The sequence below is a fragment of the Schistocerca nitens genome, chromosome 6 (assembly GCF_023898315.1).
Source record: "Schistocerca nitens isolate TAMUIC-IGC-003100 chromosome 6, iqSchNite1.1, whole genome shotgun sequence".
Lineage (NCBI taxonomy): Eukaryota > Metazoa > Arthropoda > Insecta > Orthoptera > Acrididae > Schistocerca > Schistocerca nitens.
The window spans coordinates 110,627,250-110,644,260 of NC_064619.1; the positions used below are offsets into that span (position 1 = coordinate 110,627,250).

The 17,011-nt window shown below is 41.9% G+C and overlaps 1 protein-coding gene across 1 annotated transcript in view; it reads left to right on the forward strand.

Moving 5' to 3' along the window:
• LOC126262982 (odorant receptor 2a-like) overlaps positions 1–17,011 on the forward strand; it is a 157,853-nt gene that overhangs the window by 79,725 nt on the left and 61,117 nt on the right. The gene's annotated exons all lie outside the window — the stretch shown is intronic.

The window sequence follows — 17,011 nt, forward strand, 5'->3', positions numbered from 1 at the left end:
AGCACAGAATATGAGGACCCATCTATGTGGTATTTTTAATAATATCTAGAACAAGAGGGCTGATATTCCCGTCGACAGGAAGACACCGTAAACCACCTAAACCCCGTATAAGGCTACAACGCACCTCAGCTGCGCACAGAGAGTGCTGGAAACGATGTTGGAATACGGATCTGAATGGTAATATGAGCACCACAAACCTATTCCCAAAAACAAATTTTGGATATAGGAGAAACTGAACTCAGAGATGCTGCGGCTCGCGTTGGTGCTGTTTGTACGTTTCCGCCCTCTGTTGCAGGCCACACGGTATCGTTTAATTGGCATGGTTGCGGTAGTTTGTCTTCTTGTGTTGACTGGCGCCACTACGTTTCGCTAGCGTTGTCTGTCTGATAGTTGGAGCAGCGGCAGTTATCGATATGTAGTAACTGTTGTCCTGTTCCTTGGGGTGACGTCGTTGTTTTTCCCGGGTCGTGTGAGTGGGCCAGTCCGGTTGGGGACTCAGGAGGAGCGGGGTCCGCGCAGTGCGAGAACACGCTGGGTCCGCTGGCGGCACGCGTGGACTGCCGGATGGAAGGGCTGTGGTCGTGGGGGTGCACGACCTCGTCGTAAACCGGATCCAGCAAGCCTTAGAAACCCCTATTGTGATATTTCGCGATTCTCCAGTGACTTGGATTCGTGTTGCTGTTCGTAGTGTCACCGAGATGAAGAGCAGCGAGTGGAGTGCTTTCTACTGTGGTGGTAGTGGTTCACTCCTCGTTTTGGCGCTCTAAACACAGTATTCCGGGGACGTAGTGCAAACCGCCGGTTCCGGCTTTGGCGTGTTGTTCCATTCTTGCATTTGGTTTACTGGACGTCAGGTAGCTTCAGCAAGATTATCATTAGCCACTTGTCAGACTGCCACTAGTCTGAGTTACCATCTTGTAAGTGAGTGCAGTTCCTGGCTGCCTATCTCATCCCTCGCGAAAGTGTTTGTTGCCGGACCTTCTCAGAGTCGATTACTGGAGCACTGTCTGTGGCCCCTTGTGTTACGAAGTTTACCCTCATCTTATTTCACCCGTTTCGTGATCAGCTGCTTGTTTTTTTAATTAATCTTTGCTATTGTATTTGCTGTTTTAAAGCAGGTTTCTAAATTGTTTATATGATTGTCGTTCCTGGTGTGTAAGGCCTTCAGCTGTGATTGTAGTCACCTGCCTTACAATTCTAATTTGCTAAGCCTTTAAAATCTTATTTACTGCCATTTCTGGCTTCGGATGCCTTCTGTTCTGTGGCCACTTGCCTTTAATATTTCAGTACCTGTAATTTGTAAGTTGCAGCGAGTTTTAAACAATTCTTCAAAAATGGTTCAAATGGCTCTGAGCACTATGGGACTTAACATCTGTGGTCATCAGTCCCCTAGAACTTAGAACTACTTAAACCTAACTAACCTAAGTACATCACACACATCCATGCCCGAGGCAGGATTCGAACCTGAAAACAATTCTTAATTTATTGCCATACCTGGGGTGTAAGACCTTCTGCCCAGATCACAGTGACTTGTTTTCAAAACATTATCGGTTATGCCTGTATTCAATGGTGATTTGCTAAAATGTAGCTCACTGAAAACACTATTATTTGCACAGTTGTTTATTCCTTCATTAAAAACGTGTGGTATTTTATTTATCGTTGAGTCTGGAATTACTAGTTTAAAATAAATTTTGTGTGGCTGTAAAACACAACCAATAGTAACTGATTACGGCCCCGTCCAAAATCTTAACCGAATCCTGCCTTTCCTTATCTACCAGGTCACATGAACATAAATAAAAGTACAGTTACCAGATAATTTTTTGCTGCAACAGTTATGTAACTGCTGTTGTTAGAAACATAATTAACGCGGGTATTAAGGTCACCTTGACGACACTGGCAGCCCAAATACTGAGACAGAATATTCCGGGGAGCTTCGTGAGCAAATTTATCCACGTACTTACCCATCGATCACTAAGAAGTAGAAGTAGCTATGTCTGGCCGAGGACGGTAAGTGCAGGTACATCCTAGGTCTCACCCTTGCTTTTCAGAAAATTTACGACTGAGCTTTGATAGTTTGCCACAGGATATAATAGTTTCATAATATGCAGATGACCTGCATGTTTAATCCTGGTGCCCTGCAGAAGGAGGATCAGCCGCTGTCTAGACTACACAAGCATATGGCAAAGAATATAACCTAGCATGTTCCGGTTCTACTCTTCCCCAGACAGAGTGTCCTTCCCACGGAGCATGCCGTGCAAACAACTAGTTAATACGGTATTAAAACATCATGGACTTCGTGGAAGACACAATAGAAGCTGTCGTAAACTGCGAAACCTGCATTAATACTAGCATACTGTGTACTATCATGGGCGTGGGCTGGGGAACGGAAGCAGACACTGGGCGTACGCTGTATCGTCCTTTGTTACGCCCGTATTCGGACTCTGCTTGTCTTTATTCTGGGTCCGCTCTGGACACCTCTGCAGGACTATTACACAACTGTCAGTATAAAACACGTGGAGTATGGCTGAGGGAAAAGCCGTCTACTCCGACTAATGCTCGTTTGTTTGAAGCAAATGAGCCTCTGCTAAAATCATCGTTGCGAATAGCTGAGTGTCAATTTTTTGCTCAAACCGCCCGCATCTCGTGGTCGTGCGGTAGCGTTCTCGCTTCCCACGCCCGGGTTCCCGGGTTCGATTCCCGGCGGGGTCAGGGATTTTCTCTGCCTCGTGATGGCTGGGTGTTGTGTGCTGTCCTTAGGTTAGTTAGGTTTAAGTAGTTCTAAGTTCTAGGGGACTTATGACCACAGCAGTTGAGTCCCATAGTGCTCAGAGCCATTTGAACCATTTGCTCAAACCGTCACAATTTTTACAATACCGCGTATTAGAAGATATTTTGAAGGGGTAGTACTATACTTCCAGATACTGGCTCATACTACGTCATTTTCAAATGAAGGCGTCAGTGCGGAACGATTACTCTGCTCTGAAGCAAATTACTGTACCAGCGTATAAAAAGCTGTATTTGACGTCTTCTTTGGCTGTGGTTATTACAGTAATTGCATTTTGACTGAGTAATTCCCCAACTGCTACAATACAAATCTCCTCTATTCCGACGCTTCGAAGATTTAAGATCGGTGTGTGGTTGTGCTTTCTGGGTAGCAACTGTCACGGTGGAATGAACTTGGGCTACCTAAAGAACTCTCTATTATGGCGCCCGAATTTTTGGTTCTTCGAGCCCTCCAACGCTCCAAGAAGCACTTGGGCTCTGAGTTTGTAGTCCTTTCTAATCCTAGATCAGTGCAGGAACTATTAATACTTCTGCACAGCGGAAGATCCAAACATTCAATAGTGTATGGCATCCTGAATTTGATACTACACATCGCAAATAGCAATCTGGAAGTGTACAAGTGGTCGGTCAAAGCTCTCTGCGGCATACCTGGCAATGAAACAGTAGACAAGCTGGCCAAAGCAGCATTCGATGACGGAGCGAAGGGACATGTGGAACTACCAGCTACCGATCACTTAAACATGATGAAATCAACAACCACAGATAAGTGGAACACAGAACGATTATCCGAAAGTGAAACCGATGCTGATTCCTAACTTCTGCCTCAAGGAAAATCGATGCTCTCGAAGACTCACGAACACAACTATGTACTTCACGGCGGTTAAAGGAAGCGTCAACATCGAATTGGTCTGGTCACATTCCCACCGTGCATCTGTGGTGAAGCAGCGGATGTAAATCACATCTTTTTTTTTTTTTTTTTGGCTGCACGAACAGATACAAGGCTACACGTCACTTCGTAGAGCTCCCGGTTGCTGTTTGCCGACATGTGTCACCATACGGATCAGCTTGAAAGGTTTGAGAATATGCCGCTTTTTTTGACGAACAGGTCGTCTTCTACTATGATTCAACTGTAATTTTTTTGTTCATAGTGATGTGTAATGTATAATTTGACCTTAAATGTACTGAAACTTGCGTGTGAGATGGATGATAGCTGTACGAATCCAGCCCAGATAAAAAACAAAACCAAACAAGAAACAGCTAGCTGAGATGCAAATATACTGGCATACAATGGAAGCAATAGCACTTCATGAAGACAAGGGAATTACTTTACATCGAATAGAAGAATGTTTTCAATCTATATTTTTAGAAAAGTGAAAAACTATTGTCCCTAAGCAGTCTTCCAACGAGAGCGCTTACTTGTATTGGCCTAGAATATTATTCCTTATTTTTGAGTTATCATTCTTCTGACTAATTTTATGTGCCTCCTCGCCCCCCCTCCATCTCCCCACGAATTCCTATCATGTGTCCTGAGTTACTTGCTGGATGTATTCCAGTCTCCGTGTTCAGCTACAGCTCTTCAGCTCCTACTAGCACAATGGAAGTCACTCATCGATATCCTAACAGGTATCCTATCACCCTGACCTTTCTTCTTGTCGGTATTTTCCGTATGTTTCTTCTTCGTCGTTTCTCCGGGTATCCTCCTTGTTCCGTACTTGATCAGCCCAACTAATTTTCAACATTCGCCAGTAGTACTACATCTGAAATGCTTCGATTCTCTTCGTTAACGGTATTCTCACAGTCCATATTTCACTGTCATAGAAGTGCGTAGAAACGTAGATTCTCAGAAATTTCTCCCTTAAATTAAGGACTAGGTTTGATACTAGTAGACTTCTCTTGCGTAGGAATGCCCATTTTGCTAGTGCTAGTCTGCTTCTTATGTTTTCCTTGAACGGTGCATCACGGATTATTTTGCTGTCTAAATAGCAGAATTCCTTAAGTTCGTCTGCTTTCTGAATCCCAGTTCTGATGTTAAGTATCTGATGTTCCCATACCTGCTGCTTCTCATGGCTTTCGTCTTCCTTCGATTTATTCTGAATCCATAGTCTGTACTTCTAGACTTCTTTTCATTCAACAGGTATCTTAATTCTTCCTCACTTTCACTGAAAATAGCAATCTCATCAGCAAATCTTGACACTGATATGTTTTCACGTTGAATTTCAATCCCACTATTGAGCCTTTCTTTTATTTCCGTCATTGCTTCTTCGTCTTAATCCGAGCATTTCGTTCTTCGTCTTCCTTCCTTTCTTGTTGTTTCCTCCTGGTTCTTAAAATAATTGTATATTATCCGTCTTTCCCTATAGCTTACCCCAATTTTTCTCAGAATATCCAACATCCTGCACCATTTTACACTGCCGAATGCTCTTTCGAGGTCAACAGCTCTTACGAAAGTGTCTTGATCCATTTTTCAGTTTTAATTCCATTATCAAGCGCAACATTAGAAATGCCTCCCTTGTGCCTGTATCTTTCCTACAGCCAAACTGATCGTCATCCAACGTATTACGCTAAAAAATTGCAAATACTGTTTTTAAGAGACACTTCAACCAAAGCACCTAAAAGAAATTAAAGTGCATTTATTAACCTGCACACAGAAATTCAACGTGGTTCGCACTGGATATCTTACAATGAGAAGGGCAATGTTCCACAGTAATTTGCCTGGTTTGGCTGTTTACCTCGTCCTCGGGAAATAGTGATGTATTTCAAAAGCTATAAGAAAATTCACCTTTTACACGCTTCATTCATCAAAAATCAGAGATGTGGTACCTTTCTTTAAAGTTTCTGAACTCTTGTTAAATTATCAAGTTCTTTAGTACATACTCACAGTATCACAGTAGATATCGTAGAACATGGTGTAACATTTAGCCTATCAGGTAAAACTCTTTTATAACCGTTGTCCTTAACACCACATCAAATTTGACTGATCACGCGTACGCAATTGCCTTACCCAACGTATTACCAACAATTCATCACCGAATATTATGTCGAGAAACAACAACTTCTACTTTTGAAATCAGATACATTATGTGGAAAGCGTGGACAGAATTACTTTAACACGTGGAACTTTTAAAACCCATGACATTGTTCCCAATTTGGTGAGAGAGGTTGTCATCAATATCAAGAATGGCCGCGAAGATAAGAGGAAAAAATCAATGTAAAACTACATATCCTGTGGAATAAAACACTCAATCGATAAAAAATTAGAAGTACTTGCAAATGTTGATTTTGAGCGGAATAATAATAATATAGGATCAGTTTTACGTTTTGAGAGACTTGTAAGAGAAAATATGTAAACGTTCACAACGTCAATGCCCTATGCGTTGACTAAGGCGAACAAGAGTGTGAAAGTGGAAAAGGTTTTGTCTCTCATAATCGACAAATACTGAAGTCCCTAGGATGCAGAGTGCTACAAATACTAATATCATAAGAGGAAGGAGAAGATGATGATAATGATGGTGATGAATGAGTTACATACTGAATGCGAAAGAAGAAATTCTCGTTTACGACTATTGTTCGCTTCGAATCTCAAAAGTATAAAACATTTCGTAAATCACTTTTCTATCATAAAGATTCCGCAACGATTTTGGTTCGAAACGAAAACACCTACTGCAGTGTGAGAGTCGTTTGCAGTGGTGGGCAGCTATCACGTGGTAATGCGCTCCTGCACTCTGTAAATATCGAATGCAAACTGGAAATCACACTAAAATTACGTCATTTCTCTTCGAATGGGAGTCAAAAATTGGTGCTGAAATTACGCCATTTCTTTTCGAACGCATGCTGGTATGCAAAAAAAAACGGACAAAAACATGTTTTATATTGCTGTATCCTCGATAACTAGAAACCAGTGTCGAGTGCAGGGATTATGGTCAGCTGCACTTGCGCCCAGCTCAGAAAGGAATGGTCTTGCCTGTTTTCTTCTGCACATGCTCTGCTGTGACGTCTTGCCTTCCGGCACCACGAATGCTAAGTTTCTCACAACATTAGATCAGTGTTTTCCTTTGAAGCTGCATACAGCGTAGTGTGCAAGCGGCAGTACGAGGACTCTTTAAAGTAGCTGTTGTTGTGACGGTACTGTGGGAGAATTACGGGCATGTAATTCGTAGTTCGCGTTTCGATTTCTACTAACATAATTTCTATTTTATTTTATTCCTTGCTACTCTAAGCTATTAATTCTCAAACTGAAAAATTATAGTTCTGTATATTTGCATAAAATTTATGTATTTGATTTAGTTACTGTGCAGATACTCTAGTACGTCGAACGTCTATCAGCTAGATGGTGTCAATGAGGAAATTTAGTATGAAAGTATTTTCCGTATCTGATCTGAAAGAGGTCCCTTTGCAGTGGATCTTTGGAGAAATATGTGGGATTTAAAGTGTTATGTAGATGTAGGAGGGCTATTCAGAAGGAACGGTGCGATCTATCGCGAAACCGAAACCACAATGAAAACCTGACTAAGCATTGCATAGAGGTGTTGGGCAGTGCCCTTAGTATGCCCGTCGACCGCGTCACGTCGCTCTTTCTTGTTTTGAGCGCACAGTGAGCACGTAAAGATGACAAAATGGTGTCTCCCGACAGATGTGAGTGCCTGCGAGATATTTCGCCCGATTTCATGCAGCCTACCCAACATTACTGTCATGCATTTCTTTCTTCATGACCAACCTTGGCCGCACACTGCAGCGGAAATGAGAACACACGTACAAAGTTTTCGACGGGAAAAGTTCGATCACCAACTATACAGCTGGACCAGTTAGATGGATCTTTTGGATATGGAATGGAAACCAAGAAACATCATCCCCATGAACACGAAGTATGAGAAAGCACTTCGAGTGGGAGACCTCCCACAAGTAGAGATGTGGATAGCTATTTGTGCCTCCTCACCAGCTATCCTATTTAGTGTTTGACAATGTTATGTGAACACGATTGTTTCTATAAAATAATCTCGGCGACATGGTGTATTTATTGTTGATTTCTCAACGCATCTCTGAACCTCATCCCAACTTCACGTGAGTGTAGATGATACTGTATCAGTTAATCTACACTACTGGCCATTAAAATTGCTACACCAAGAAGAAATGCAGATGAAAACAGGTATTCATTTGACGAATATATTATACTAGAACTGACATGTGATTACATTTTCACGCAGTTTGGGTGCATAGATCTTGAGAAATCAGTACCCAGAACAACCACCTCTGGCCGTAATAGCGGCCTTGATACGCTTGGGCATTCAGTCAAACAAAGCTAGGATGGTGTGTACAGGTACAGCTGCCCGTGCAGCTTCAACACGATACCACAGTTAATCAAGAGTAGTGACTGGCGTATTGTGACGAGCCAATTGCTCGGCCACCATTGACCAAACGTTTTCAATTGGTGAGAGATCTGGAGAATGTGCTGGCCAGGGCAGCAGTTTAACAATTACTGTATCCAGAAAGGCCCTACAGGACCTGCAACATGCGGTCCTGCATTATCCTGCTGAAATGTGGGGTTTCGCAGGGATCGTAACACATCTGAAATGTAACGTCCACTGTTCAAAGTGCCGTCAATGCGAACAAGAGGTGACCGAGTCGTGTAACCAATGGCACCCCATACCATCACGCCGGGTGATACGCCATTATGGCGATGACGAATACACGCTTCCAATGTGCGTTCACCGCGATGTCGCCAAACACGGATGCGACCATCATGATGCTGTAAACAGAACCTGCATACATCCGAAAGAATGACGTTTTGCCATTCGTGCATACAGGGTCCTCGTTGAGTTCACTATCGCTGGCGCTCCTGTCTGATGCAGCGTCAACGGTAACCGCAGCCGTGGTCTCCGAGCTGACAGTCCATGATGCTACAAACGTCGTCGAACTGCTCGTGCAGATGGTTGTTGTGTTGCAAACGTCCCCATCTGATGTCTCAGGGATCGAGACGTGGCTGCAGGACCCGTTACAGCGATGCGGATAAGTTGCCTGTCATCACGACTGCTACTGATACGAGGCCATTGAGATCCAGCACGGCGGTTCCGTATTACCCTCCCGAACCCACCGATTCCATATTCTGCTAACAGTCATTGGATCTCGACCAAAGCGAGCAGCAATGTCGCGATACGATAAACCGCAATCGCGATAGGCTACAATCCGACCTTTATCAACGTCGGAAACGTGATGGTACGCATTTCTCCTCCTTACACGAGGCATCACAACAACGTTTCACCTGGGAACGCAGATCAACCGCTGTTTGTGTATGAGAAATCGGTTGGAAACTTTCCTCATGTCAGCATGTTGTAGGTGTCGCGACAGGCGCCAACCTTGTGTGAATGCTCTGAAAAGCTAATCATTTGCATAACACAGCATCTTCTTCCTGTCGATTTAATTTCACCTCTGTAGCACTTCATCTTCGTGATGCATAAATTTTAATGGCCAATGTTGTATATCGTCATCAGTGGTGCAATGATTGACTTTTGTTTGTTTAATTGGCACAGCTTTATGTATGACCAATGGAAATCTGATAATAATCCGAAAGCAATGACGGGGTTAAAAACAAATATACGATGTTAACAAAGTGGTTTTATTGAAACACTTGTTTTCTCCCAATTGTAAGCAGACGCTGTGCTTAAGGCAGCCAGGAAAAACAGTACAGCTTGCAAAAATGTTAGAAGGAACACTGCCCATTAAAACCTCAATAAGAGAGCAGAAAAATCAAGACTTACTGTCAAAACTCACAGGAATCATTTTAGAAGGGTACCTGTATACATAATTCGTAGATTTTGCGAAAGAAAACGGGAGAACGTTGCATACACTACTTGTAGACGTTATGCGTTTCTTCCTTTAAAAAACGGAACTTACGAGACGGAACTGTCAGTTTTACTGACAACGATGCCCTCCCAATGGCCAGTTTTCCAATTTTAAGGCGGTGCATTCCGCTAACATTGCTCCTGGTTCGTCAAGTTGTGTAACGCTTTACGGCTCTGACGAAAGAACTGATATTCTGCTACTCTCATTGTTCGCGTCTCCGGGAACTGTGAAGTTACTGTTTTTGTTTCTCGAATATCAGAAATATCGTATCAACTTTCTGTAGGAGCGCTCTCTTTAGCAAATTCGAAAGCTCTGCCAACGCAATGTAACTGAGGATCAAGGAAAAAATTTAATAAAACTCTGTAGCTTATTTCTAGATTTCTTCCAATACGTTTCGGGGGAACCACTTCTCAGCTGCTTAGGAGCTGTATTTCATCTCCTCCACAATTTCATCTCAACGTCTGCAGCAGTCACTAGAATTTTAGAATTTATTTGCGCGCTGCAGGACGGACTTTTCTTATTCAGTAGAGCAGCCTACGTCCACCGACCAGATATGAGTAAAGTTTCTCGGGAGTAGGAAAATCGCCGCAGCAGGTTTCTGCTGCTGTCAAGTGCCGGCGGGATCGATTTTTTGGGGAACAGTGTTCATGTCTTACTACTCGATACTAATTCGACGAAGTTTATTCACTGACTGCTTGGCGTTAGCGCTTTTGTATAATCTTTATATAACTCGTTGGGTTGAATGCGAAAACTAATGAAGTCAACTATTTTAGAAAGGAATTATGACCACATTCAGGAACTTGCACTGACTACGTTTAAGACAAGTTGTCGTATTATTGCTGCAGATAAAAATTTCCAAAGCAAGCACTGAACGACGTTACGGGTGTTCTATCCACATGGCAATTAACGCCAAAACGGACATGAGACACTCAAGGCACACTCTAGTTAGGCTTCACTGTGGGTACAGATCATAAGGCAGAAGTATAATTGAATAGTCCTGAATGTGCCCACGAACTTCAATTAATCTGTCACGGTGGCTAAATGCGTGCTATGAGGTTAATAACATGTTGCAACGTGTCGATCATTACACAGTAATTTGATGGACTTGTTCGCAGAGTGACTGTATTCCGGTGCGAACGTATGTGCATGTGTGTGTGTGTGTGTGTGTGTGTGTGTGTGTGTGTGTGTGTGCGTGTGTGTATGTGCGTGGTGCGCGCCTGAGTGCGTTTGTGGGTTTAGAGACCACTACAACGAGATTATCCACTCCCTCACGTTGAAAACTCCTGACAATCCAGTGCAATCGTACGCCACGCAGGAAGAGTTATGTGTTTGAGCAGAGATTGTTACCATGGGCGAATAAGACTCGCTGTTAGAAATACAGTTAAATCAACTCCTGTCAGCACGTAGTTCAGTCATGTACTGAGTAATCCTGTCTTTGACTTTTTTTTCAGGCAGTGTTGGTGGTACATTATGTCCAGCCGGTGCGTTAGTAGATGTAGTTTGAAATACAATCGTAGCTGCGGAAGTTGTAGCCGAATCGTCAATAAAACAGTTCATGATGCATCACATCATAGTGTGTTATGCTCATGGGTGACTCACTAGCTTGTTTCACTCGTATCTTTATTGTATGTTTGTATAATCAATCCCCGTACACGTGGTATCTTTGCGGCGTAACTGGGGTCCGAAATTTGTGGCAAAGATGCATCAGCGTCTTCCACTGTGTTTCCCTTAATAACTTCAACCCTTAATTGAAAATGTTTGATTTGCAGCCCGGACACACTATCCATATAGCCACGAGTGCACAGTAGGTATCGAAATGAACGACCTGTAGCACACACTAAAGCTATGTTACATGCGATTTGTAACCATGTATTGCGGCACGAGGCCAAGACAAATGCATTATTGCAAAACATGTTCAAATATGTGTGAAATCTTATGGGACTTAAGTGCTAAGGTCATCAGTTCCTAAGCTTACACAGTACTTAACCTAAATTATCCTAAGGACAAACACACACACCCATGCCTGAGGGAGAACTCGAATCTCCGCCGGGACCAAAAGCACAGTCTATGACTGCAGCGCCACAGACCGCTCGGCTAATCCCGCACGGCATTATTGCAACACAGAACAGCTTTAGTCTATAGCTCTCCAGAAGATTATCTAGAAAAACATTTCATGAATAACGATGCAACGGGTTTTCCAAAGGATTGGATTGGAGTGTTTGGGGGAAGAGACCAAACAGCGAGGTCATCGGTCTCATCGGATTAGGGATGGACGGGGAAGGAAGTTGGCCGTGCCCTTTCAAAGGAACCATCCCAGCATTTGCTTGGAGCGATTTAGGGAAATCACGGAAAAACTAAATCAGGATGTCCGAACGCGGGATTGAACCGTCGTCCTCCCGAATGCGAGTCCAGTGTGCTAAACACTGCGCCACCTCGCTCGGTTTTTCCAAAAGTAAACTGGTATCTTATATTTGAAACATTGATGAGATCAGAGTATGTAATTAATTGGAAGTCAGAAATACATTTTTTACTTCACCCTTTATGGGAATAGTTTAGTTGATAGTGATTAGGCATGGGTAGGGGATGTTTAAGAGAGAGAACACGTTTTGCTGTAAAACTGACAGTGTTGCTTAAAACAAATACGTGGCTCTTGACTTTATTAGTTTTTAGTGCTACTAAGCAAAATCGGCGAGCTTCATCCCACGCCTCTTTGTTGTTGATTAAGTTTGAAGTACGGCGGCTATTGGGAAAGTATGATCCGATCGATCGCAAATGGAAACCACAGTGAAAATCAAAAACATTTATTTCTAACAATTAGATACGTCTTCTAGCTACCTCTCTACATAATCGCAGCTCTAACTGAAACGATTACCGTAGCGTTGTACCAACATTCCAATACCCTCGACACAGAAGTCAGCCGCCTGTGCATTTCGCCAAATCTCTACTTTTATCTACAGCTTGTTGTCTGCGCCAAAACGTTGTCCTCATAGCCAGCGGTTTCTGAGAGCGTGAATAAACATCAGAGGGGCAGCGGTTCTTCTAACACTTTTGGAAACTGTACTGTTTTCCTTGATTGCCTTAAGCACAGCGACTGCTTAAAATTGAGGTAGAACAATTGTTTCAGTGAAACCACTTCGTTAACGTCGTAAATTAAATTTTAAGCCCATAATTGCTTTCGGATTATTATCTCATTTCCATTGGTCATACATCTAACTGTGCCAATTAAACAAATAAAAGTCAATTAATGCACGACTGGTAACGATTTATATTGGTTTAACTGATACAGTATCATCTACACTCACTTGAAGTTGGGATGAGATTCACGAATGGGTTGTGGAATCAACAATAAATACACCATGTGGCCGAGATTTTATAGAAATAATCGTGTTCACATAACAATGTTAAACACTAAACAGGACAGCCGGTGAGCAGGCAAAAATTAGCTATCCACGTCTCTACCTGCGGGATGTCTCTCACTCGAAGTGCTATGTCATACTTCGTCTACATGGGGATGATCTTTCCTAATATCCTTTCCAGATCCAAAAGATTCATCTAACTGGACCAGCAGAAAGTGTCTGGCGTGTTGAAACTGCCAGCTAGATCAGAACTCGAACCTGCAACCTTCCGTTTCACGGGCTACGCTGCTACCTACTGAGATGACCATCAATCTGTGAAGGCTCCCTATCAAAGTTTCACTTGTACCAGTGCCTGTCTTCTCCTTTCTGCTCTTCCACAGAAGATCTTGTGCAAATCTCACTTAATTATCACACGATGAAGGAAGTTATCAAAGTTGAACAGAGTACTAACAGAAATGAAGCTGTAAGGAATGTCGAGTGTCTTGACTGGATATTGCGACGTTATCTTGTGGTTGTTTTGCTGAGTATTAGCTCCTGTAACCAGCATTCCATATGAGAAAATCAACTGCGACATAGCCGGCCGGAGTGGCCGTGCGGTTCTAGGCGCTACAGTCTGGAACCGAGCGACCGCTTCGGTCGCAGGTTCGGATCCTGCCTCGGGCATGGATGTGTGTGCCGTCCTTAGATTAGTTAGGTTTAAGTAGTTCTAAGTTCTAGGGGACTGATGACCTCAGAACTTAAGTCGCATAGTGCTCAGAGCCATTTGAACCATTTGAACTGCGACATAACATGATGTTACTCGCACCGTAGATAATTGGGCTATATACGTCTCTGTTTAAAATGAATTGTTTGCGAATATCATAGGGCGAAACTACATGCGTTTGCTTTCAAGCTCAGTACCTACCTCACTGCAAATAATAATCTGTAGCAGTGATCCAACAGACAAATTGTCTAAGCATTGGTTATAACTACAAATTAACACAATAAAAAGAAATATTAAATAAAAGACAAATAAGACATAATAAAAAGGGTCCTATTCTAACTTCAGTAATTGATGTAGACAATATCAATTTTTTTAAATAATATTTGTTGTTGTTGTTGTTGTTGTTGTGGTCTTCAGTCCTGAGACTGGTTTGATGCAGCTCTCCATGCTACTCTATCCTGTGCAAGCTTCTTCATCTCCCAGTACCTACTGCAACCTACATCCTTCTGAATCTGCTTAGTGTATTCATCTCTTGGTCTCCCTCTACGATTTTTACCCTCCACGCTGCCCTCCAATGCTAAATTTAGTTTTTAAGATAGTAAAAAAAATTATTGTTCGGACGGTTGTGGCTCAATTTTCTGAAATTTCGCTCTGGCTGGCCTCGCCACAACGCCATCTCAGCATGCCAGATCAGCATACAATCCCACAAAAACAGTTTTCCTCACCTCCTGACAATTCTTGGCGACTGAATGACTCTCCTGCATGCACGCAGTGCTACAATACCTCATGGTCTAGAGCTTTGTCTCGAAGAGTCACAGTTGGCTCCGGTTTGAGCCCAGAATTTTCATTCTCCGTGTTGTTTCCCCTTGGTCCACCTAGGAGTACACCATTTGTTAGCATACCTTTTCAGTTGCGCTTTTCTCATGGGCTTTCTCCCTATAGTCTTCTAGCATTTCTGTTCCATATTGCGACGGTACCTAATGGTTAGAGCTGAGTGTAGGTGCTCTTCCAAACTGCAGCCCGTATAGTCTTTACCACTGATTACTCGTACTTTATGTATTGTGGCCACGCACCCATCTTTTTAGAAAGAATAGGTCGATGTAGTCATAGGGTTGAGCCGCACACGTCTGCTGTTATGCCTTGCAGCTAACTCGCTGCAAATATTAATCTTTACCTGTGATCCTGTATAAAATATTCTATGCCTTGGCTAGAATTGAGAGTTAATAAGATACACAATAATACAGAATAAAGCTTAAATGAATAATTTAATAACAAGGGTTCAATTCTAACACCTGTATTTGATGTAGATTACAGACAATTATGATGAATAACCTTTATTAAAAAAAGAACCTCTCAAATAAATGATAAGAGTGGTCCTACGATATTCAATTAAAATGATCAAAACAAAAAAAAAACAAAAAACCTTATGAAATACAGTGAAGTTGCGGTCAGAGCATTACAACAAAGACAGCAAAATCTCAGAGATATTCGAAAACTCAGTCCATTTCGTAATCATAATACACGAACATTCAACAGTCAAAACATTTCAGAGTTCAATATGATGCTCCACAAAGTAACCCATGTGATACAAAGAATAGTAACTCAAGCCCTGTCCAACCTCAGTTCCAAAACACAAGTGGAAAAAAAATTATAGTCCTATTCTGGAGTGTATTAAAGGTAACGTGCCATTAGCTTCCCTCTGTACACAGTTCCACCAGTCACCATTTATTATAAAATAATTTATTTTGATATCCAGGTAATATAGTATTAACCTTCTCCTCATTCCTCTTTCAATTTCTTTTTTTCATAGCAAATAGAATGGACATTCAAATCTCATTTGCTGCAGTAGGCACATTACCAAGTGTTTGTAGACTTATTTCGGAAAATCCTGGTCTTTCAAGATTTGTTATAACACCATGAACTTGCATAATCATAAACGTGAGTACAAAATCAGTTATTTTTAAAATTTGAAAGGTAAAGTTTTTTACAAAACGGCTGTGCGATAATTACAGAGAAACGAACACGCATAACCTTGATTTACCGAAAAAATGTGATACAGCCACAGATATTGGCAAATAGTCAATTATTGCTATAGGTTAATGTTTTGTATAGTCGTAGAGGTCAGTAGGACCTCATACGTTATTTCTATATCATCTGAACAAAATCAGGTAAACACTAAGTCACGGACCATAAAAACATATGGAAAATATGAATCAATTACAAACAACACAGACTAAAGGGCTTGGCTTGGATGCTTGACAATGGAGGCCCGAATGTGGGCATCAGATACATTATGCTGTGCCATGAGTAAGTACGCGAATTATCGAACGATCAGGTTAACAGTTTATCCATCCCAGTTGCTGACGAACGGAACAGCAAATTTTAAATTTTGGATGACGATCAGTTTGGCTTTAGGAAAGGTGCAAGATTTTCGAAATTCTGATAAAAATAAAGGTAAGTTACATGAAATGATGGGTAATTTACAATATGTACAGGAACCAAGACGGAATAGTAAGACTGGGAAACCAAGAAAGTAGTGCTCGGATTAAAAAGGAGGAAAGACACAGATGCAATCCTTCGCTACTACTGATCATTCTACAAATCGAAGAAGCTGTGACAGAAATAAAAGATAGGTTCAAGAGTGCGATACCTATCCTCAGTGAAAGTGAAGAAGAATTACGGGTTCTATTGAAAGAATGAATGAAATGGTACAGAATGTGGGTGGAAAGTATATCGAATCAAGTTTAAAGTAATGATAAGTAGCAGAAAAGAGAATACTGAGAAACTTATCAAGAATGCTGATACGAAGTAAATGAAATTAAGGAATTCTGATGCCTAGGTAGCAAAATAACCCATAACGGACGTAGCAGGGAGAACATACAATGCAGACTAAAACGGTCAAAAAGGACATTCCTAACCAAGACGAGCCTGCTAATATCAAAACTAGGCCTTAATATGAGCAGGAAATTTCTTAATGTACGTTTAGAGAATAGCATTTTATCGTAGTGAAACACAGGGTGTGGAGAATGCAGGAAAGAAGAAAATCGAGGCATTTGGGATGGTGTTACAGAAGAATGTTGAAAATTGGTTGCCTGGTAAGGTAAAAAATGAGAAAGTTTTCCACAGAATCTTCAAGGAAAAAGGAAACACTGACAAAAAAAGGGACAGGGCGACAGGACATCTGTGAAGAAATCGCGGAATTACTCACAGGGTACTAGAGCAAGCTGCAAAGGGTAAAAACTGCAGAGGAAGACAGAAATTGGAATATATCCAGCAAATAGTTAAGGACCTTGCACCGAAGTCCTAATTTGACTTGAAAAGTTTGGCTCAG